Source organism: Thamnophis sirtalis, unplaced genomic scaffold (assembly GCF_051295495.1).
Source record: "Thamnophis sirtalis isolate CommonGarterSnake01/CBP01778 unplaced genomic scaffold, rThaSir2_p1.2 scaffold_1, whole genome shotgun sequence".
NCBI lineage: Eukaryota > Metazoa > Chordata > Lepidosauria > Squamata > Natricidae > Thamnophis > Thamnophis sirtalis.
In genome coordinates, this window is record NW_028261381.1 from 159,940,972 (window position 1) to 159,964,098 (window position 23,127).

The window sequence follows — 23,127 nt, forward strand, 5'->3', positions numbered from 1 at the left end:
TTTTGGCATTTTTAGTTCTGTGAAGCCAAAGTTCAACTGCAATGCAGAAGCCACCACAATTCCAATAAGCAAGCAGGACAGCTCTATAATGAAGCTGAAGTGCATAGAAAGAACCTCTGCAGTAGCAGCATCATGGTCCACAGCTGCTATGCATATAGTCCTTAAGCTTTTTTATAGCTCACGGAATCCATGGAGATTCTGCTGAGTGCATAATGTGGCTCTAACTATTGACATGAAACAGCGGGAACTTCAGTGAAAGACTAACATTAAGTTTATTGCAAATGTCATAACTAGAGATGTGATTTCCCATTGCTATATTAAAAGCAAAGGAACAGGTTTTGTAAGCTGATGGTAGGTTTAGTACAGACTTTTATTTAAAGGGCATTTTTAAAAGCCTAACCAACCTGGAAATCAGGAAAGCAATAATACCATGGCTATTTTCTTCAATTTTGCCCCTATTTTTTTCTTTCCATTTCTTTTCTTAATTCATGAGACATATTTAAAACATGCAAAGATCTAATCAGCATATAACTTTTCCCTTCTTTGTACTCAGGGAAAAAAGCACCAACAGAAACATTTCATAAAACACATTTTTCTCTGATTTTGTTTAACCTTCTCTCTCTCTTCACGGTGAACAAGCATACCAGATGGACTCAAGGAAAGAACGGTCTTCCTTTTGCTTCTATTTGGTTCCTCTACCATTCAATTCGGTTCCACCACAAATGCGCGAACGACAAAAGCGCGCCTGACTAAACCGCGGTGACAAAACCGTGCCGACAAAACCGCGTGACGAAGGAGCGACGAAGGAGCCCTGAAGCGCGCCGACAACAGCGCGCCGACAGAAGTATGCTGTAACCTAACCCTAAACCTAACCCTAAACCTAACCCTAAACCTAACCCTAAACCTAACCCTAAACCTAACCCTAAACCTAACCCTAAACCTTAACTTAAATCACGCTTCTGTCGGCGCACTGTTGTTGACGCGTTTTTGACATCGCGGTTTTAGCGCCGCGGTTTTGTCGGCACGCTTATGATGTTCGCGCTTTTGTCGGGTCACGTTCAATTCTACAGAGCCCAGCAGAATAAGAAATTGCCCCATTTCACTTTAAATGTTCATATAACAAAGAAAGAGTTGTTGATATTACCCAAGCACTGGCTCTTCATTGCAATGCTGAAGTTCTTCAAGTTTGTCTGAAGATGCAAAGATCTGAATCTACTTTCTATATGCAAATTATTGTTTGATCATTGTCGCTGAGATTAAAGAGAGGTGAGAATCTCCTTCCACCTCTCCCATCATGTGACATATCAGGACTTCCCCGCCCCTTTGTTAAATGGGGTATGGGCGTGGCCAGCACATGACACATCTAGCCCATGGGCCAGGAGTTTGACACCCTGTTCTAGAATCTAGAAGAGCAGCTTTCTCCTTGCTATTTGCTAAGTTTCTATGCATGATATTTAACAGAACAACAGAATAGAATCACAGGCTTGAAAAGGTTCTTGGAGATCTTCTAGTCCAACCCCTACTCAAGCAGGAGACCCTATACTAGGGTCGGCAGGCTTAAACACTCAGAGCCACAAAGGTCCTAACCAGAAGCCCCCCATTCAATTCTGGAGCCGACTGGAAGTCTAGTTCCCGCCACCATAGAGTCTCCTCCTAGCGCGGCATCTTTTTTCCTCTACTTGTCCTAATCAAAAGCCCTATCAATTGTGGAGTCGACCAGCGACAGGGAGCCGCAGCAGAGGGATGAAAGAGCCACGTGCAGCTCCAGAGCCGTGGGTTGCTGACCCTTGTCCTACACCATTTCAGACAAATGTGGTCCAACCTCTTTTTAAAACCTCCAATATTGGAGCACCCACAGCTTTTGATTGTTCTCACTGTAAACAAGTTTCTTCTTAGTTCTAGGTTTGTTCTTTCTTGAGTAGTTTCCATCCATTGCTTCTTGTCTTACCTTCAGGTGCTTTGAAGAAGAGGTTGAGTTCCTCATTTTTGGGACAGCCCCTTAGATATTGGAACACTACTGTCATTTCACCCCTAGTCCTTCTTTGATTAAACTAGAGATGCACAATTGCTACCCAATTTAGAGTAGGTTTCTAATAAGAGTGGCACAGGTTTCTAATAAGAGTGGCACAGTAGGTTTCTAATAAGGTGGCACAGTGGTTAGGATGCAGTAGACTGCAGGCTACTTCTGATGACTGCCAGCTGCCTGCAATTTGGCAGTTTGAATCTCACCAGACTCAAGGTCTCAGCCTTCCATCCTTCGGAGATGGGTAAAATAAGGACCCAGATTGTTGGGGGTAACATGCTGACTCTGTAAACCACTTAGAGAGGGCTGTAAAGCACTGTGAAGCAGAATATAAGTCTAAGTGCTATTGCTATAGTGTTATTGCTAGGTATCGGCTTCTCATGTATTCATATAGTCAAGGGCTATGAAGCACTGTGAAGTGGTATATAAGTCCAAGTGCTATTGCTAAGCCAGTTTTTGCTAACCAGGCCAGAGAAGATGATAAAATTAGGATTATATTTAGAAATATGAAAGATGTAATCCATCATGTCTACAGGACACTCCAGATGGGGAAACCTGCCATAATTCATTCATTTTTAAATTGGCATGTAATTTGTAATATAGTAGATGTTGTGTTTATTTTTTTCATGAGGCCAACTCTCAACCAAATTCATTTGCTTTGTTTGCAATGGTCATATCATTTGGGGGCTTGGAATAAGTGATAGTGACAACAGTTTTGCAAGGATGGGATACAATTTTCAGAAGTGGCTTACAGAACAACTTGATGAAAAGACCAGTCTTGAAAGGAACGTCTCAGCAGGAAGAGCTATTAGAATAGATTGCCTTAAATGAAGAAAATTTGAGAATCTAATTTCTTGCAGCTCATCCTATACTTGTGAACTTGATTGGCCTCATTTCACAGACTGAAATAAATTAAGAAAAGAAAGCCAAAAAAATATCAGTGGGCAAAGGATAAGAAGTACCTGACTAGGTAATAATATATATTTTTTAAAAAGATCTTGAACTGTAGTAATCACAAACTGAATATAAATCATTAGTGCGATTAGGCTGCAGAAAAGGCAAACACAGTTTTAGCGTATATCAATAATATTAAATACAAATTTTACAACAACAGAAAGCAACTTTTTTGGTAATGACCTGAAACTTATTTTTTTTTGTCCCAGATAAAAAAGTATATAAGTTAGTCTTTGGAGTTGTATTAATTGACAGATTTGTGTCCTACACCAGACATGGTATAAATCACTAAGAGAACCGAGTCTGTTTAGCCTTGAGAAAAGCAACTGATGGCAGATTTAATTGCTCTGTCCCCCCAAAATAAAGCTGTATTCATTTTCTAGCATCCCAAAGTACAAAATGTGAAACAATTGTCTTAAGTTTTTAGAAGACAGATTAGCAAGTTAGGCAAAATTTCCTAATGGTAAAAATAGTTAATCATTGTTAATTATTTCCCAAGATCATATTTTGAAGATATGTTTAAAGAGGATTTGAAATAACTGTTCATCATGATTGCTTTTATTTAGATTGAAGTTTATAAATCTACAGCATGTTTGATGTTGTGGAAAAGTAGGGCAATGTTAATTGCCTGCTAAATCCATTAAAGCCTAGGCAATTAAACTAACATTTACAGATCTACCCATTATATTTTCATTCCAACCTCTGGCGAGAATGGAATCCAAGATATCATTCCTAGAGTTTTACAGGCAGGTTTCCAGCCAAACACGAACCTGCTCAGTTTTAGCCAGATATATTTCATCCCTTACCTTTCGACTAAGCTGGTACAGGTGGTCCTCAATGTACAACGAAACTGAAACCAAAATTCCCGTTGCTAAGCAAGACAATTGTTAAGTGTGTTTTGCCTCATTTTATGACCTTTCTTGCCACAGTTCTTAAGTGAATCACTGCAGTTGTTAAATTAGCAAAAGGGAATCTGCCTTTCCCATTGGTTTTGTTTGTCAGAAGGTCACAAAAGGTGATCACGTGACCCAGGGACATTGCAACCGTCATAAATATGAGTCAGTTGCCAAGCATCTGAATTTTGATCAGATGACCATGGGAATGCTGCAACAGTCATTAAGTGTGGAAAAAACAGTCGTTTTAGTGCTGTTGCAACTTGGAACACTTACTAAACAGATGGTTGTAAATCAAGGGCTACCTGTAATTCATCTCTAAATCATCTGGATATACCTTTTTTGCACTTCAGCGGTCTATTTAGATCTGGGGAGGTGAAACTGAAAATTAACAGATTTCCTATTTGCTTCCCTGTGGGTGAAAACGTTCCTGAGCTCGTTCATCAATATTTCCCAAGCTTGGTTGTTCTCAAGCACAATTACAACCCTATCTCAGTTTACAAAATGCAGACGCCTTCTCCAGTGGTAGGTTCTGGATCACCTCCACCCTGCAACACCCCAGCTGCTCAGCGAGGTCACGCAGGCGCTGTACACTGTGTGCACGTGCGCAATTGGCCTGTTTCCCTCAAAAAGAGGTAAAGAACATGGGGGGTGGGCCCACTGAAACACCGTTCCCGTATGGTGGCCATTCCTCCCAGCTGCCACCGGGAAGCCCGTACCGGGCCGTACCGCATGGAAACTACCACTGGTCTTCTCACCTGTACTTCTAAAGAAAAATTATCTTACAATGTTCACACAAAATGAAAGGCATGGATTAAAGCAGCTGAGGGCAGGACAAGAAGCAATGAGTAGAAACTAATCAACGAGAGAAGCAACTTAGAACTGAGGAGAAATTTCCTGACAGTTAGAACAATTAATCAGTGGAACAACTTGCCTCCAGAAGTTGTGAATGCTCCAACACTGGAAGTTTTTAAGAAGAGTTTGGATAACCATCTGTCTGAAGTGGTGTAGGGTTTCCTGCCTAAGCAGTGGGTTGGACTAGAAGACCTCCAAGGTCCCTTCCATCTCTCATATTCTATTCTATTCTATTCTGATTACCCACTGTTCTTCTGAAACTCATTGAATTTCATTGAAGACTAAATATTCAGAATTTTAGAAAAACAGGGATTGATTGATAGACAACATAGAGTTTGTTTTACAAAAGGCAGATAGTAAATATCCATGCTTTTTGGCAACCATAAAATTGTGTTATTTTTATTGACTTGGTATTGTTTAATTTCCAAAGGATTTCCAGATGGGCTAACAAAAGCTAAAAAAGAAAAGTAAATGCCCATAAACAATATAATTAACTATGTAAAGCAGCTAGAAATCTTAGCATTAAAACACTCAAGACATAAATTTGGAGATTCAAAAGCACTGAGTAATTTAAAGGAGAGGACATGTCAAAATCTTAGGATTCTGCACCAGAAAAACATATTTTGGAAGGCTTCTTTGAAAGCAAAGCACCACAGTTCAAACGTTCTATTTTGAGGGCATGTGGTTTTAAATTAAACAAGGGCTTATCTTTTTACATTAACCCTTTGTTTAAAACTAAATTGATACAGAGATCAGGTTACTAGAGAAACCAATACAATGTCCATGCACAAATGCCCCTTTCCTGACTCAATTAGGAAAATGAAATCAACTCCCATTTTCCAAATTGGTTCAAATTATTAACTCAAATTAGATTAATGATCTGATTAGACAATACAAATCAGATCAGGGCCATTTTCATAGCACTACTAAAGATGGGGGAAATGGATTACAAAACCCAGAAAGCTACTGTTAATCAAGTAGCCATAATCCCTAACAAGATTTGTGCTTAACCAGTATATTTCTATATAAATGGTCAAACATTGATCCCTTGAGATTTTTTGCTTTCTAGTATTCATCACAATACCTTTATATTATTTGCTGTTGGTTAGTTTACTTCACAAGTGTCACATTGCCATCACGACGTATCACAACATTTTTCCCTTTGTGGAGCTGGTTGGGCGTGGCCTGCAAGTGATGCATCCAGCCCGCAAGTTACCAGTTTGACACCCCTGGTTTAGTCAAACATTAATTAATAGGGTGGATGGCCATCATTGTCACACTCTTCCAAATATTTGAAAAACTCAGCTTTTCTGGAATCCCTTAAGGTGTTGATATAGAGCTATAGGTGCCTCTTTGTTTGTGTGTGGGCATGTTTGTGTATTTTTCTGATTATTTATTAAAAAATTCACTTTTTTCTATTGACATTTAAAATGCAATATTATTTTTGCAGAGCCAAGGTGGCGCAGTGGTTAAATGCAGCACTGCAGGCTACTGCTAGATCAGCAGGTCAGCGGTTCAAATCTCACCGGCTCAGGGTTGACTCAGCCTTCCATCCTTCCGAGGTGGGTAAAATGAGGACCCAGATTGTTGGGGGCAATATGCTGACTCTCTGTAAACCGCTTAGAGAGGCCTGAAAGGCCTATGAAGCGGTATATAAGTCTACTGCTATTGCTATTGCTATTGCTATTGCTATTTTATTGCTATTTTCATATCTGTGAACCATTTAGAATCTATGAGGACATGGAGAATAAGTAGATTGCACAAAAATATAAATATATATGGACTTAGATTCGTTCTGACATATCAGAGAGAAAAATGAAATCCTTGGCCCCCATTCTCCAATTCTAGGAGTTCTATGTAGCAAGGATTTTTTTCTCAGTTCTGAAGACCAGTGACAGGCTTTTTTTAAAAAGTATATAAAAATGGGGCAACCATCTTGACAAAGTGTTTTTTTTTTGAAAGAAGCCAAGGAAACAGGAAACCAACTAATCAAACCTTAGACAACTTTAGATGCAGATTTAAGCATGAACTTGTTCAATAGCTGGGGCTCAGCATGGCCAAGTGATCTCCATTTTAGGCAAAAGGTGTTCTTACATTCAGAACCCAGGTGTCAGCTTTGGAAGCCATATTAACACTGGAAGCTTCCATGCCGCCACATTCTTGTGCTTGGGAAAGTAGGAGGGGGGGATTTAGTAGAGGGAATGTAGTTAGACATAATAGCATTCTTCTTTTCGGTCAAAGTCATGGTATTCCTGCATCAGGAGGAGGAGTGGTTGAAATGATGTCTCGAGTTGGGACGGATTGGGATTGGACCATGTGATGGACTGATGGTGTCAGCCTCCGCTTTGCTACTGCTTCGGCTGCCATTGAAACGGGGAGGGGGGCATGGTACTTGGGAGGGGTCTCATTGTTGTGCTGGAGGAAGATTCTAGATTTTGACCGGACCACCTTACTGCGCATGTGGAGGAGGAGTGTTTCCCGCCAAGGCCAACGGACTAGCATTCCATCCTGGTGATGCCTTTCGAAGTTATCTCACACCTGACATTTGGGAGAATTATGATTGGACTGTGCACGGGATGCCAAGTGGAGGGGAATGAATTATACAATATATTATTCGCTTTTGTGCCTAAATAACCAGTCTTAGCTTTGCTACGCTTCTATTCATTTATAATTAGTAAAAGTACACTTGATTTCAACAAATGGAGTCTGGTGGTTTTCTTTCCTGATTTGTGAATGAAGAAGGGCTGACAGATGGGTGCAGGGGCTGGGTTTGGGCTTTTGATTTACTGGGGGGAAACCCAGAACTCTCAGATTTGGGTTTTCCCAGGTGTAACAGTAAAACTACTCTAATAAAAAGAGACTTTGAGAAAATGCCTGTCTTGGAATTTTCACTTGGAGTTGGTTTCTTCTGGAATACAGACACCAGGTAGCCAAACCAACCATCATTTTTTTTCTTTGCAAGAGTTCTTCAAAAACTTTGAAATAAATAGCTGCATTAATCCCTCCAAATTGAAATAGACCCTTTCAAAGGCTGCAACAACTGTGTCTTTTTTGGGGGTAGTGTCAATCATACCTTCTAAAACTGTTGGCTTCTGGGAGGAAGTGATTTAAAAAACAATTACAAAACCGTTGTCCCTCTGGATGTAATAATCTGTAGCTGTAAGTCAAGCACAATAAATCAGGAACCAGGGCTGTTTAAATGAGTACAAGTTTATTCCATGCTACTTCTCTACAAGAAACTGAACTACTAATGGTCAAGGCAAATTGATAGTAGATAAGAGTCAAGGAATTTAAGGAGAGCTTGACTTAGATCTCCTGTGTCTGTGTGATGGGAGTCCAAACCGATGACATGCTTGAGCTCAGTCTGGTCATCTCCTACAGTAAAGGTAAAGGTTCCCCTCGCACATATGTGTTAGTTGTTTCTGACTCTAGGGAGCGGTGCTCATCTCCGTTTCAAAGCCAAAGAGCCAGCATTGTCCAAAGATGTCTCCATGGTCATGTGGCCAGCATGACTAAACACAAAGGCACATGGAACGCTGTTCACTTCCCATCAAAGGTGGTTCCTATTTTTCTAATTGCATTTTACATGCTTTCAAACTGCTAGATTGGCAGAAGCTGGGACAAGTAACAGGAGCTCACTCCATTATGCAGCACTAGGAATTTGAACTGCCGAACGTCTGACCTTTCTGTTCGACAAGCTCAGTGTCTTAGCCACTGAGCCACCGCGTCAAACTTCTCCAGTAATAGTTAATAAAACAATGTTCTCTGGAAGCCAAAATTTTTTGAGAGTGCAAATGTTTTACATGCATACAGATTTCTTTCCTAAAAGTAGTCATCGTGTTATGTGAGAGAGCTCAGTAGGTTGAATTGAGCTGGCAACAATGCTCCTGGGAATGTGAGTTCTACAAGAATCACCTTGGTATCAAAATCAAAGGGGGAGGGGTGCTACCAAGGGATCGACCGTAATTAGGATGAGAATCAGTGGGACTTTGCATGTAAGGGGAAGCCAACATTCTAAGAAGTGCAACTCCAAAATCATATTCAGAAGGCATAGCGCTAATGTTACCAAGAAAGCCATGGATCTAACTGAAATACACAGACTAATTTGTGTGAGAGATAATGAGTTTCCCCAGATCAAAAGGCACTTTCTAGTGACTGGAGAAAAATGCGGAATACTGATGGTGTGACCAGGCCGAAGTTGCATGAATTTTAATCACTGATGATTCTAATACAAAAAGAAGAGTACCTTGTTTTACACAGAGAAATATAATTGGAACTGGAATAGGGGTAGTTCGAGCCAAGGAATACTTCAAATTATCAAGTGAAATGAAGTGTATTAAATTGGAATCTGAGAGCATCTGGAATGCAATCGTGCAGGAGGTAAGTTGAAAAGAGTTTTGCAAAGAAAAATTTTATTGCTAATATCTGCTTCAAGCAACATAAATCCAGACTCTATAATGGGATATTACCAGATGGGCAACATCAAAATAAAAAAATTAAAAGATGGAAAAGAACAATCCAGTCAAGCAGGACATTTCCAGGGCAGATTGTGAACAGACCTTAAATTATTGATGTCAAATATATGGGTTAAACATAAGAAAAAACATAACAGGTAGGTTGTACTAGCTAGATGTGATCTGGAGACATACCGTTAATATTGAAGATCAATAAGGTATAGATTCAGTAATCTTTGCTTGATGTAGGAGGAGAGAAAGCATTTGAGAGAGAAAAAACAACTATGGGAAAAATAAAGACACTACAAAAACTGAAGCATCATAAATCCCAACATTTCAAAGAGGAAAAGATCCAATTAACTTGCAAAATAAGCTATTTTGAAGGTCAGGGAAGACACAGGATGAAAGTTGGGCAAGAAAAAAAGAAACACCGATTACAGACTTTTAACATCAAGCAAGAAACAAAAAGAAATACAAGCTCAGGCAATAATGACAACAAATAGAGGAAAATAACTAGAAAAGAGAAATGAGAGATTTATTTAAAAAAAGGTAAGATCAGAAAAATCACCCCCCAAGAAATGTACAGCCCAAGTAGGACTATTCAAGAATATCCAAGAACCAGAGCTATAGTGAGATTAAAAGAAAATAGAAAGATTATATTATTCAATGACAGAAATATTTGTAAAGAAAGAGAGAGAACCAACTCCATTAAAAGCTGTAGTATGAGAAGCAATAAACCAGCTGTCAAATAGAAAACCACACCAGGTGCAGATGAAACACCCATTGAACTGTTTAAAGCTGCAGGAGCCGAGGCAGTTAAAATAATAACAGCCAACAAATTTGGAACAAGATTGTATGACCTGGAGAGCTGAAAAGAATGATCTTATTAAACTATGCCAAATAAGAAAAATTCAGGAGAATGTGCGAATTTCAGAGTGACTATTAATTTCTCAGACAAGCAAAGTTTTAAGTTCTTACGGTGAATAAAGACATACTGTACATGGAGAGACAAATTCCAAATAAATAGGCAGGTTTCAGGGAGACCCAAGATAAGATAACTAACATAAGATACATAATGAAGACAGCAAGAGAATTTAAGAAGTTTATATTTGCTGTATACATGCAGAGATCAGGTCAGAGTGTGACATATTAAAGCTCATGGATATATCAAAACACCTGATTATTATTATTATTATTAGAAATTTGTACAATGAAAAATAATCTACTGCAAGAACAATTGAAAGAACAGTTTCAAAAAAGAAAAGAAAAGGTATAAGCCTCTGATGTGTATTATCCCCAGATTTGTTTGACTTATTTAGCATATAAATTATAAGAATGGCACAGTTGGAAGGTATGACAGCCAGATAAAGAGTGGTGGCTAAACATTATTAGTCTGAAATATGTAGATGATACCACTCTGTAATTTGAAAAGAAAGACTTAGAAGATACCATGGAGAATGTAAAAATAGAAAATGAGAAATGCCTTAGTTTCTTGAGCTAAGAGATTAAAATTAATTCTAGAGGGGGTGGCAGTGAAAAATTTAGACAACCATTCAATACAAGGGCATTTCTACAAGGTTCTAAATAGTCAGAGGAGGGGTTTTCAATGTTAAGCTAGAAATAGTGACAGAAACCTGATAAATTATGGAGAAATTCTGGGACTATCATGGATGCAAGAAGAATGAGTCAACCTTGAAGGAAATAGTGAAAGCTGTTTTCTTGAGGCAAAGATCTTGAAGCAGAAACTCTCATTCTTTAATTATATCATGCAAGTGGATGATGGACCATAAAACATGACTATGCATGAAAAGCTGAGGGAAACAAGACTGGAAGACAAAGGATAAAGTGGAATAGAGGAATAAAGGCAAATAAACATGTCCCAGGATAATGTTGCATGATGCAATCTGGGTTAATTACTAGGACCAGAGGTTTAGTCTTTCGGTCTCATGTTGAAGCCCATTCTCAGGAAACTTCTCTCTCACTGCAATATGCGAGAGAGAATTCTGACAGAGAGAGGATTCCTGAGGATGGGCTCCAGCACCATTTTGAAAGCTCAGAAGACTAAACCTCTGATCCTAGTAACCAACCCAGATTAGATCCTGAATGGATAGGATCAAGATTAGCTAAAACAGGGGTGTCAAACTTGATTTCATTGAAGGCCACATCAGGGTTGTGTTTGACCTTGGGGGGGGGGCATGGCCGGGGGTGGGGGGGCATGGCCAGCTAGACATCACTCATCAAGATTCTGTTTTTGGACATGACAGCCTACTGCAGCCCCGGCTCCATTTTCACTGGCAGAGGGCTGCAGGAGGCTGTCATGGCCAAAAATGGAGCCCAGGTGGGCCGCATGTGGCCCTCCGAAACACTGTTTTTGCTGGCAGAGGCACCATGGGCCGGTCCTTCACTGTTTTCAGGTTGGCCCTGTGGGCCACCTCTAAGCACCCCGTGGGCTGGATACAAGCCCTGGGCCTTCAGTTTGACACCCCTGAGCTAAAATGTCCTTAGAAGATGTACACATTGCTGCCAGTGATTGGTCAAGATGGATAAAATTTGTCCATCCAGTTGTTAAGAATTAGGTCTAGATAGGTTCTAGGTACAGTAGGTTCTTCTATACCACATGCTAACTCCCCCCTTTTCCCCCTATTCCCTCTACATAAACAGATTCACTGTTATATCCTACACACTGGATCATTTAGTTCATGAGTAGCCTACATTGGGAGTAGCCTACATTAGGCCTCCCAAGTATTCTTAGTCTGCAAAACACAATGATGTTTCTCACTACCAGATTATCTGTCTGATGAGAGTATGCATTCACTGAGCTCTGAAGGAGCATAGTTTGCCAGCAGCAATCTAGATTTTCTAGATACTCAACAGGTGTCTTCCCCTTCTCCTTTCTCCTACAAATGCCAGAAGTGGCACCTGGGACTCACTGCATGTGCCCTGCAATGGAACAACATAAACTGAGATTTTCAAGGGGGGGGGAATCTATTTTTCCAAGTTAACAGCCTCATAAAATTAATTAGTGAAACTAATTAGTAATGAATATTAGCCAAATCTATTTCAAGTCTGTAATTAGCTTTCTCTGAATGACCCTAAGAAGAGAAGTAGAATCTGCAAGATATCACTATTAATTTAAATATAGAAGTATACACGGGCATCTACATTCATCCTTGTATACGTACACATCACAGTTGGTGTAGGCATGTGAATGCGTCAATAGTTTTCAATGTCTTCCTTCTTCGATGTTAAAATATGAATAATGTAATGAAAAGATATTCCACCAATTTATCATGGCTTTGGAAACAATCGTACTATCCCTAAGGCATCAGCTAAAAATACCCCTATATTAGCTCCCCAATTGTAATATTGACTGCCACCTCTCCCTTTTAAGTCCTTAGACTGGCTCTTTCTAACGTCGGAAATTTCTACAGCAAAAGTGTTATGGGCCAATCATAAAATAGGCCACAAATGGAGCTAGAAGTAGAGCAGGAAGAGATCAAGATTGATGGATCCCCAACCTTCCAGCAAGGAAAGCAAAACTATAAACCAATTGCTTGCGAGCATTCCAATCCATTTTTAAACACAGTAATAAACTGCCTGGGAGAAGATTTTTGCAAGGATCCACATCTTGTGTTAAAGAAACAAAGGTCCAGAAATAGATTTACAATTGTCTGTCTTTATTTTTTTCTTTGCAAATGCAGATTGAAGAAATCCAGACATGTCAGAACACTCTGACTGAAGGAAAGCTTAAAATACTCTAGTATTCTAAGGATTCCTCCTTTCTTTCTCCGGCCACTCTCCTTCCCTTGTTTGCCCTGGTGGTACCTCGGCAGTAGCAGCCAAGCAGGGAAAGGAGGCATGCGATAAAGCAGCCCCCACCACCAAGGGCAAAAGGGGGCACCCCTTCGGGCATCCTCTTGTATCTACTTAATAGCAATAGCAATAGCAGTTAGACTTATATACTGCTTCATAGGGCTTTCAGCCTTCTCTAAGCAGTTTACAGAGTCAGCATATTGCCCCCAACAACAATCCGGGTCTTCATTTTACCCACCTCGGAAGGATGGAAGGCTGAGTCAACCCTGAGCCGGTGAGATTTGAACAGCCGAACTGCAGAACTGCAGTCAGCTGAAGTAGCCTGCAGTGCTGCATTTAACCATTGCGCCACCTCGGCTCTTGACCACCACTGTCATTTCTTCAGCCCTGGCAACGCAGAGGAGGAGCAGGAAGAAAAGCAGCAGGAGGTGGGTGGGCGAAGAGAGAGAGAGAAAAGAAAAACTCGCCCGCCCGCATGCTGTCTTCACCCAGTAAGGTGGCAAAGGCATTGCTACAATTTGTGTCTTGCTGCGCCCTCCCCAACGAGTGAAGGAGGGGCTGACCATAAACTGCTCAACAGTCCGTTGAGTCACAAGGAGCCCACCGAGTGATGGGAGAGCTCTCCACCTTTCTCAGGGTGGGTGCCCCTGCCAGCCCCAGTTGGCACTGAAGGTTCCCAAGGGTGAGAAGGTGACATGGTCAGTTGGTCCGGCACGCCATGCAGAGAATCCCAAGTGCTGATCGGTAGCAGTGCCCCACCGCGCCAGTAGGACCCCTGCTTCTAGCTCACTGCTGAATGGTCCGTGTCCCCCTCCATACACACACACACGCATACCACTTGCCCTGGCGGCACCCCAGAGGTAGCAATCAAGTGAGGGAAGGAGAGAGACCAGAGAACAAAGCAGGCATGGTGGACCCAGAGCCGCCACTTCTTCACAGCAGCCAAAGACAGAAGAGGCACCTTCGTTCTCTTTGAGTGCTGCTTTGCACCTTGTTTGCACATGGCGAAGGCGAGGCAGGGCGAGCATCAGAGCGGGCCAGTTCGGGGGCGTGGCCAGCCAAACATCAATACCGGTTTGGCGACCCAGGCCCAATTACAACTACCAGTTCATCCAAACTGGTCCGAACTGGGAGCAAACCACCTCTGGGTATAGTACATTGTAATAAACTTTTTATCAGACAGTAGTTCAATTAGGTTGCTTCCCAAAATCTATTTAACACTCAGATGTCTACCTATTTTTGGCTGGTTTTTTTAATCAACGCTTCTCAACAAAATAATGCATGAATTGATGACTCACTCTGCTGTTTTATATTTTTTTTAATGCCCATGGCTCCTTTTTAAGGCCTAGAGATATAAAACAAGAGTTATGTTTAAATTCCTTTGGGAGATGTTACTTCAGCACACTCCAGGTATGTTTTTAGGAGTTACTTTGAAAGCAACCTCTATCACAAAAGATGATTAAGGAACATTCTATTACATTCTATTCTAGTCTATTACATCTGAAATATGTTGTCAAAAAGAACTTCTGGGGGCAAGAAGAATGAAGAATGCAGATCCGATCAAAAAACTGCATGAAATGATCCTTGTTTAGGCCATCTCTGTTCTACCCATGAGCCTCAACTTATGACAAATACAAAAAAAAAAAAGTACTTGTGACTGTCCCAAAGGTGCATTTTTGAGAGGCAACTGGACTTTCTGTTTTTTCTTTGAAGACGTTTTGCTACTCATCCAAGAAGCTTCTTCAGCTCTTGTGACTGGTTTCGAAGTTTTCACACTGTCACGTGATCACATTTTGGGCACTTAGTAACCAGCCCACATTTACAGCTGTTTGCAGAGTCCCGACTGTAATTTACGACATATTTTGCTGGACACCAGCATTTATTTCTGATTTCCAACAAAAAACACCCATTGTCCACATGGGTTTGCTTAATGATTGCAGCATTCACTTAACAACCTCACTGTTCTCTTCACAACAACTGCATTACTTAACAACCACTAACAAAGAAGGTTATAAAATTGGGTGTAGTCACATGATGACCCACTTAATGGCCAGCATGACACACAACCATAATAATTCCAGGCTCAATTACAGTCATAAGTCAAGGACCATCTGTATGCAGAGCAGATGTACAGGGAAGTTAGTTGCACTGAATGCAGGACTGACCTCTAGATTTATGTTGTTAGCATGCTTTTATCTCCTGAATCAAATCTTTCAGTTCCACGTAAAATTTCTTAGTTTCAATTCTATTTCTATTTCTTCAACTGAATCTTAAGAAGATGCAGTATTTGTGCTCCCACTATCCAATTATGAGATTTATAGCTTGAGATTTATAGCAAAGGGTTTTAAACCAGGACTGCATTGCTGTGTAATTAATCACTTCGGCAAACTTAAGCAGTGTAGTACAATAGATATTAGTAAGAGAACCACCCCAGTTATAGACTTGTAAATCAGATGTCTTAGTGGTAATATATACAGTGCACAAAGAATCAGGCTGTGAGAACTGTCCATGCTATCAGTTACATAGCAAATTTAGCCCTTTTATCCTTGATTTTTTAATCTTATGTAACATCAAAATAACTTAAGACTTTTTTAAACCTTTGACCAGCTCTTTATGTAATCTGTACTACATGAAGAAGCATTATGACCAACAGTTCTAATTAAAATTCACAATATCTCAAGTGACTGGAATCCTGCAGTTAATCCCATAATAAGGCATTGAATACCTTCATCTTTCTAAATCACAAATAGGAATGCAACTGGAATGAACAATGGAATCCTACTTTTTCCAGGAAGGCATGCTTGACATAATAGAACATAAATGGTTCCTTTAAAAATGTTGCAGATAATTGACACATTTGTGCCATCACACACTCCATCTTTCCGGAATTGAATCCAAAGCATTTCATGGCCTTAATATTCAATGCACCAAGTATTTATTTATTTTTTTAAACCGGGATGTAATAGTAACACTTGACATCCATTTTCCTACTGAAATAAAAAAATAATGCCTGGATAAGGAAACTCCATTAACATTCCAACAAAGGAGATCAGATTTACACACTGTACTTATCTGCAGCCTGCTTAACCCTGCTTTAATGAACAGCTCATAACAGGAAGAGTTCACACAACATATTCAGCAATAAACCATGGATTAAAAACTGTTGTGATCCCCAAGACACCAAGAGGAAAAATCAGACCAGCCACAACAGTTATATATATGACTAAAAAGGATTTCCATGAATTGTAAAAATTAGTAGAGGCAATGGAGTTCCTTCAATCTAATCTCCAGCTCAGTGTAGGAATGCAAATTAAAGCATTGCAGAGAGTAGGCTGTCTGGTCTCCCTCTGAACACATCCAAGTGAAGAGAAGACCACCGTCCCTCTGATTAATTGGTTGCTTAGGGAACTACTTTATTAGATTGTTTTTTCTAGCATTCCGTCCGAATTTTGAATTTCTGAAGCTTAAATGCGTTATTCCACAGCCTCCATTTGGCAATGCGAGATGGTAAAATTTCAACATAACATCTGTTCAGGTATGCTCTACCATGTCTCTTCTCAGATTTCTCATTTCTCCAGGCTAAACATACCATCTCTTTGAAACTTTTTCATAGGCTTAGTTCAGCAGATTATCTTCACTGCCATGCTCTGAATTTTCCCAAGTAAAGTACCCAAAGCTGAAACACAGCACCAGGGGGGAATCTGACCAGAGAAGAGAATGGAATCATTACTTTCCATTGTTTGGAAATTATTCTGCTGTTGATGCAATCCAAAATTTGCACTTTGTAGCCAGATCACACTGCTGGATTACATTTGTCTACTATTACAGCAGTAACACATAGATTTATATACCAGCCCATGTACTTTACTGCAATCTCTGGAAAGCTTAGAATGTGCTAAGCATAAAAGAAAGGGGACTTTGGTATAGTTAAAGAGAAAATAATGAATTTTAACAGATACAGGTGCATATTGGTTTACAGAGTCAGCATATTGCCCCCAACAATCTGGCTCCTCATTTTACTGACTTCGGAAGGATGGAAGGCCAAGTCAACCTTCGAGTCAACCTTGAGCCCCATCAGGATCAAACTTCAGGCTGTGGGCAAAGTTCATTGGCAATACTGTATTCTAATCACTGCACCACCAGGGCGCCTAAAGTGGCTATCCCAAAATGTTTTTCACAATCATATTACTAAGCTTAGTATCTCATGTCCTATACCTCTGCATTTGATTTTTAAGTGAGGAACTTTGCACCTGTATCTGTTAAAATTCATTATTTTCTCTTTAAATATACCTAAGTCCCCCTTTTTTGTGCTTAGCACATTCTAAGTTTTCCTGACACAGCTTCACAAGTCTGAGCTACCTGACTATACTTTTGAAATCTGTCCCTTTCCATTTCCCCGTCCATTTCCCTTCCCTTCCTTTCTTCCTGATTCTCACTATTCAGTTTGTAAAATCATATTGCCTTCTTTTTCTTGTTTTTTTTTTTAAATTAGTGTTCTTGTTGGAGTTGTTTACAACCATGCTTTTAATATCACTGTAGTTAAAATTAGGATTTTCCCATTAACTTTTCTTCCTGCAAGAACCTAGAATCTAGCCTTGCGTTAAGTTTATTAAAAGCTGATGTTTGAAATAGAAGTAAATAAAGTGTGTGCCTCGGTTCCAATTCTATTTTCCCTGAAGTCAAGAGCTCCAGTAATACCTGGTCGCTTCCAAGAATCTTCCTGCTATTTCCACTTCCCCAATGGAGCCTCACGTTGGTCAGCCACTTTCATCTACTACTCCATCTGCGTTGTCCAGATTGACAAGCATTATTTAGTTATTTAAAATGTGCTGTAATTTAAAATATTTTTATCTCACATTTGCATCTCACATAAAGCACAGATGCTAAATGTCCACACCATGCCTAAAGCTAGTTCTCATAATTGCACCTCATTTATTCTTCCACTGAAGCATCCATATCTTACCAGAAACGTAAAACAATGAAAGGAGGGCCATTTTTAATTGGGACATCCTGATAGCAGACATTGCTGTGCCCGAAAACAACTTATCTGGCACCCAAATTGTTTTTTTTCTTTATAGAATGGGGGGGGGGACTTGCTTTGTTGCACCACTCCTGCTACTTTATCCATGTTTATTTCATCTTTCTTAGCTTTGTAGTAAAATTCAAAAACACTAAAAATAGAAATGCAAACCTGCAACCACAATTCTGCTTTGAATCAAAAGGTTTATTTTTTTCATGGTTAGTTCAAACATGAAAAATGCCAGAGATTTGCATTAGTGCTTCAGTAAGACTGTACTTTTAGTTTCGAGTTGCAATACAGGTCAGCTATGTCCAGTGAGGAGCAGCTACCATCAATGGCATCGACATGATCACAAACCTTCATTTGTATACCTTTTTCACCTCTCTGTTCCTATGGAATATCACCAGAGTAACTTCCTCTTTTTGCAGAGCCTACTTCTACCATATGTGCCCATCTGAGATTTCCTGCCCCCCCCCGTACTTTCACTTTCTCATTCACTTGATGTTCCAGACAGTCTCCACATACCCCCCCCGCACATTTGAAGTTTTCAGACAGCTGTCACTTTCAGTTCCTTATTTCCCATCATCTCATACTTCCTGTTCTAAATATATCTACATCAAGTACAGATTTTGCACAAGTCAGCATATTTGGAAATATTAGTCGGGTATATTTTGCAATTATTTTAGTTTAAAACTTTGGCTCAGTGAGGTCTGCAAGCTCACTCCTCGGCCTATTACTTGCAACTTTCCAATGGATATTTTTCCCCCCTCACAGCTTTATATACTGAATGCTGTAATTTATAACTATTCCTTTCCTAGCTTACTGGCTTCTTTTCTAGGAACAGGCTGGGGAAAAGAGCGGTTTTTTTTTTAAAAAAAAAAACATGATCTGGACAAGGGACTCGAGGGAAATGACCTTAGCAACTGGCCCTGTTGTCGTGTCTTCTCTCAAACCAGCATCCTTAAGCAGGTCTGAAATTAGAATTCACTGCCTGAATTCTCCACAAAAGGAGGAGAATCGCCTCTCCAAATCTGCCATTAAACAGATCCATCGTTGGATGCCCTTATGTATTTATATCAATACCCACTTCACAACTAGACTTTGGACAGAGTTGAGCACTGCCTAAGAAAGGATAGGCAATTAATTAATGCACTCCCAGCATTTTGAAGTGGAAACACACATGAATAAAAAATGCTGAGAAAGCTATAATCCTAAAAATTGTAGTCTTTTTATCCTACCTTTATTATTTTATATAAACAACTCAAGGAAGTGGTATTCAGCCAGTTCTCTCTGGTTCGGGTGAACTGGTAGCTGTGGTTGCGGGAGGCTCTGCCTATCCACTCCAACATAAATGTGTGAACACTGCGCATGCACAGAAGATGGTGTGTATGTGCAGATGTGGTGCACGCGAAGCAAACATGCACACACACTCACATTTGCGAACCAGTAGGGAAGGTAAGAGAATCCCACCGCTGAGACCTACCTAATACTACTTCACCTTCCCATTTCCCTCACAACAATAAACCTGTGAGGTGAGTTGGACTGAGACTATATGGACTGGCCCAAGGTCACCCAGCTGACTTTCATGGCTAAAGTGGGATTAGAACTCACAGTCGCTTGGTTTCTAGGCCAGCACCTTCACCACTATGGCAAACTGGCTTCCCATCACTTCCTTTAGCAGCAGAGTTTTTCCTGGCTGATGCACCACCATATTTTCAGCAGGTATTTTGTTCAGGAAAGAATTCTCAGCATACTTTCTAGCCTGGTGCCTTAACCGATAAACCAAACTGTTGTTGTAGTTTATTTATAGGCCGCCCTTTTCCCTGAGGGGACTCAGGGCGGCTTACAATCAAAAAAGGAAGGGGAGTGTAGGACAATACAAAAAAAGAAATGTGCACAAAGTAAATTAAACTATAAAACTCAACATTCACTCAGCATTCGGGAGGGGCAAAATAAGATTATCCCCAGGCCTGACGGGTTAGCCAGTTCTTGAGGGCTGTACGGAAGGCCTGGACGGTGGTGAGGGTACGAATCTCCACGGGGAGATTGTTCCATAGTGTCGGAGCCGCAACAGAGAAGGCTCTCCTCCGAGTAGTCGCCAGTCGGCACTGACTGGCGGATGGAATACGGAGGAGGCCAACTCTATGCGATCTGATGGGACGCAGGGAGGTAATTGGCAGAAGGCGGTCTCTCAAATAGCCAGATCCACTACCATGGAGCGCTTTATAGGTGGTGAGTAAGACCTTGAAGTGCACCCGGAGACCAACAGGTAGCCAGTGCAGCTCACGGAGGATCGGTGTTATGTGGGCGAACCGTGGTGCGCCCACGATCACTCGCGCGGCCGCATTCTGGACTAGCTGAAGTCTTCGGATGCTCTTCAAGGGCAGCCCCATGTAGAGCACATTACAGTATTCCAGCCTAGAGATCACAAGGGCTCGAGTGACTGTTGTGAGGGCCTCCCGATTCAGGTAGGGCCGCAACTGGCGCACCAGGCGAACCTGGGCAAATGCCCCCCTGGTCACAGCTGAGAGATGGTGATCAAAAGTTAGCTGTGAATCCAGGAGGACTCCCAAGTTGCGGGCCCTTTCTGAGGGGTTTAAATTTTGGCTCTTTGTCTACTTGTCTTTTACTTTGCCTATTAACGTTTGCAGAGGCTACTTGCATATATCAGATGGAAACACTGCTAGGTGCTATACTTATATTTGTGCAGGCCTGGCTCCAATTAAAGTGTTTGTTTTGTTTAATGGAGAAGTTGGGGTGTCAAACAAATTAAGGTATTGTTGTGATCCGCCAGCAACCAGTGGCACTGGCAGCAGATTCGGACAGTGAGGAGGTTGGGGAGAAACATGGGCCAGTCCTGGAATCTGGGGAAGGCTCTGATGAGGGCTCTGTGTCGGAGGCAAAGAGGGGGCCAGATCCATATGCCAGTTATCAGCTGCCTTCAGAGTCAGACATCAGTGAGGCAGAGGAACAGCTGGAGCCTGTTCCCAGTGTGCATATGCGTAGAATTGCCAGACGAAGGGAACAGTTAAAGAACATTGGTCGGCTTGGGAGTAAGGCCACAGGTGGACGATGAATGGCCCCTCCCAGAAAGCATAAAAGAGGAGCAAAAGGCAAGTGGAGTTTGCAGGAGACAATTAGTTCGCTTAATTGGTTCGTGACTCTCCAAGACTCTTTGCCAAGTTTTGCAAATATCGGCCTGTCAGCTCTCCAAGCCAGATAAGGTCTGTGACTGTAAATCCTCCCTTGAAAGACTTTGCTGGATGTGAATGAACAGAATTCACAGTTAATTAATAAAAAGAGCTTTTTGTTGGGACAAGGAGTCTGCCTCATGCTTTCGGGAAGCCTAGGTCAGAACAGGTATCAGTTTAAAGCTTTACAAGACTACAATATTCATTCTTGGGCTAAAACTGTGTCCGTTCTATACAGTGGTGAATTTCAAAGTGATGTCCTCAAGGACACACGCAGCGCGCACATGCATCTTAGCGCCTCCGTGACGCTCCACGATGCTTCAGATGCTCCGCGGATCATCACACAGGCGCTGTACACGCCATGTCCGTGTGCAGCAGCGCAGAAGCTTTAAAACACAGGTAAGGAGCTCGGGCGGGCAGGTGGGCCCTTTGGAGCACCATACCAGAACGGTATCTGGTGCTCCGGGCTGGCTCCGGTATACCCGTACCGGGGCGTACCTCCTGCAACCCACCACTGATTCTATATGAAGGAAGGTGGAACCAATATGGATTAGGAAGGTGATAATTGGGAAAAGCACATAAAAGTCAACCACAGCTTAGTATGTATAAATCCATTAAATCATCCCTAAGAAGTGGCTATCCTGCTTATTTGAAAATCTCCATTGAGGAGAATTCCCTCACTGTTTTGTGCAAACTATTCCAGCGCTTCAACAATTTTACCAGCTAGAAATTACTTGTAATATTCACCCTGAATCCATATATGACCTCTTAAGATTTTCTAAAGCAATGGCTCCCTAGGGTCCTTCTGCTAAATTCCCCTGCTTAGCCAGCTGTGCTGGGTATGCATCTGTAGGTCCTTCCCAGAGCAATGAAATGGCCAACAGGGAGAATATCACTGTGCAAGAGAGCTTGGCCTTGACTGCAGAACTGTGAACTTCAACTGCATAAAAATAGAGAGCACATATTCAAGCCCAGCAGGCAGGACCAATGACATTAAAGAAGCCTCATCCAATCTGTGCCTCTGCTAAGACATGAGTCAATTCCAGGGAAGCCTCACCAATGCTGCACAGTCGGCAGAGACAACACAGGAATCTTGACAGCATTTGGGGGAATGTAAGTCACTAACACAGTGATGGTGAACCTGGTGGCACGCTAGGCCATTTTTGGTGACACACCAGACTTACAACCTGAGGAATCTGACAATTGTTCGGGCATGTCTTTCTGAGGATCCAGAGGCCGAAGGGAAGCAGGGACCTTTCACACAATTTCTAGAGTCCAGAGAGAAGGACTGGAGAGGGCTCGTGTGTGTGTGTGTAGGTGTGTGTAGGTATGTAGGTGTGTCATGCCAGCAAGAGTCAAGGAGTTTTCTGAATTTTTGACAGGCCAAGCCCAAAAGGTTTGCCATCCCTGCACTAACAGCACAATGTAAATCATGCAAGAAACTACGCAGGGTTATTTGTGGGAAGCAAGCTCAAGAATAACGTATAGCACAAGCATGTATGCCAGAAGTATACAGAGGAAGGATATTTATTTTTCCCTCTAAGAAACTCAAGGACTGAAGAGAAATGTTTTGCAGGCAGGACATATGTCTTAATTAAACCAAGCAAGATTGACGTCTCTGCTTCACAATACTGGGAACTGAGAGGATCAAAGGGCAGCCCTCCCAGTTCTGCTTCCCCTTCCCAAATCTGTGTCCATGACAACGCTTCTCCGCCTCCTCTCATTCATCAAGCAGGGATGCTGAGAAAAGCTACATTAGTAGCAGCAGCAGATGGACTGCCTGAGCGCCATTTTGAGTGGAAAGACAGGATGTGTCTATAATTAAGAAACAGAATTCACTTTGGAGCTCTACCTCCCAGCTGAGCCTGTCCTTTTTTTACTCTTCCATTTGTATTGTGGGAGCAATAGGATCCAATCTCCCAGA

The 23,127-nt window shown here is 41.4% G+C and overlaps 1 protein-coding gene across 3 annotated transcripts in view; it reads right to left on the reverse strand.

Annotated features, from left to right (window-relative positions):
- LRFN5 (leucine rich repeat and fibronectin type III domain containing 5) overlaps nt 1–23,127 on the reverse strand; it is a 135,739-nt gene that overhangs the window by 46,913 nt on the left and 65,699 nt on the right. The gene's annotated exons all lie outside the window — the stretch shown is intronic.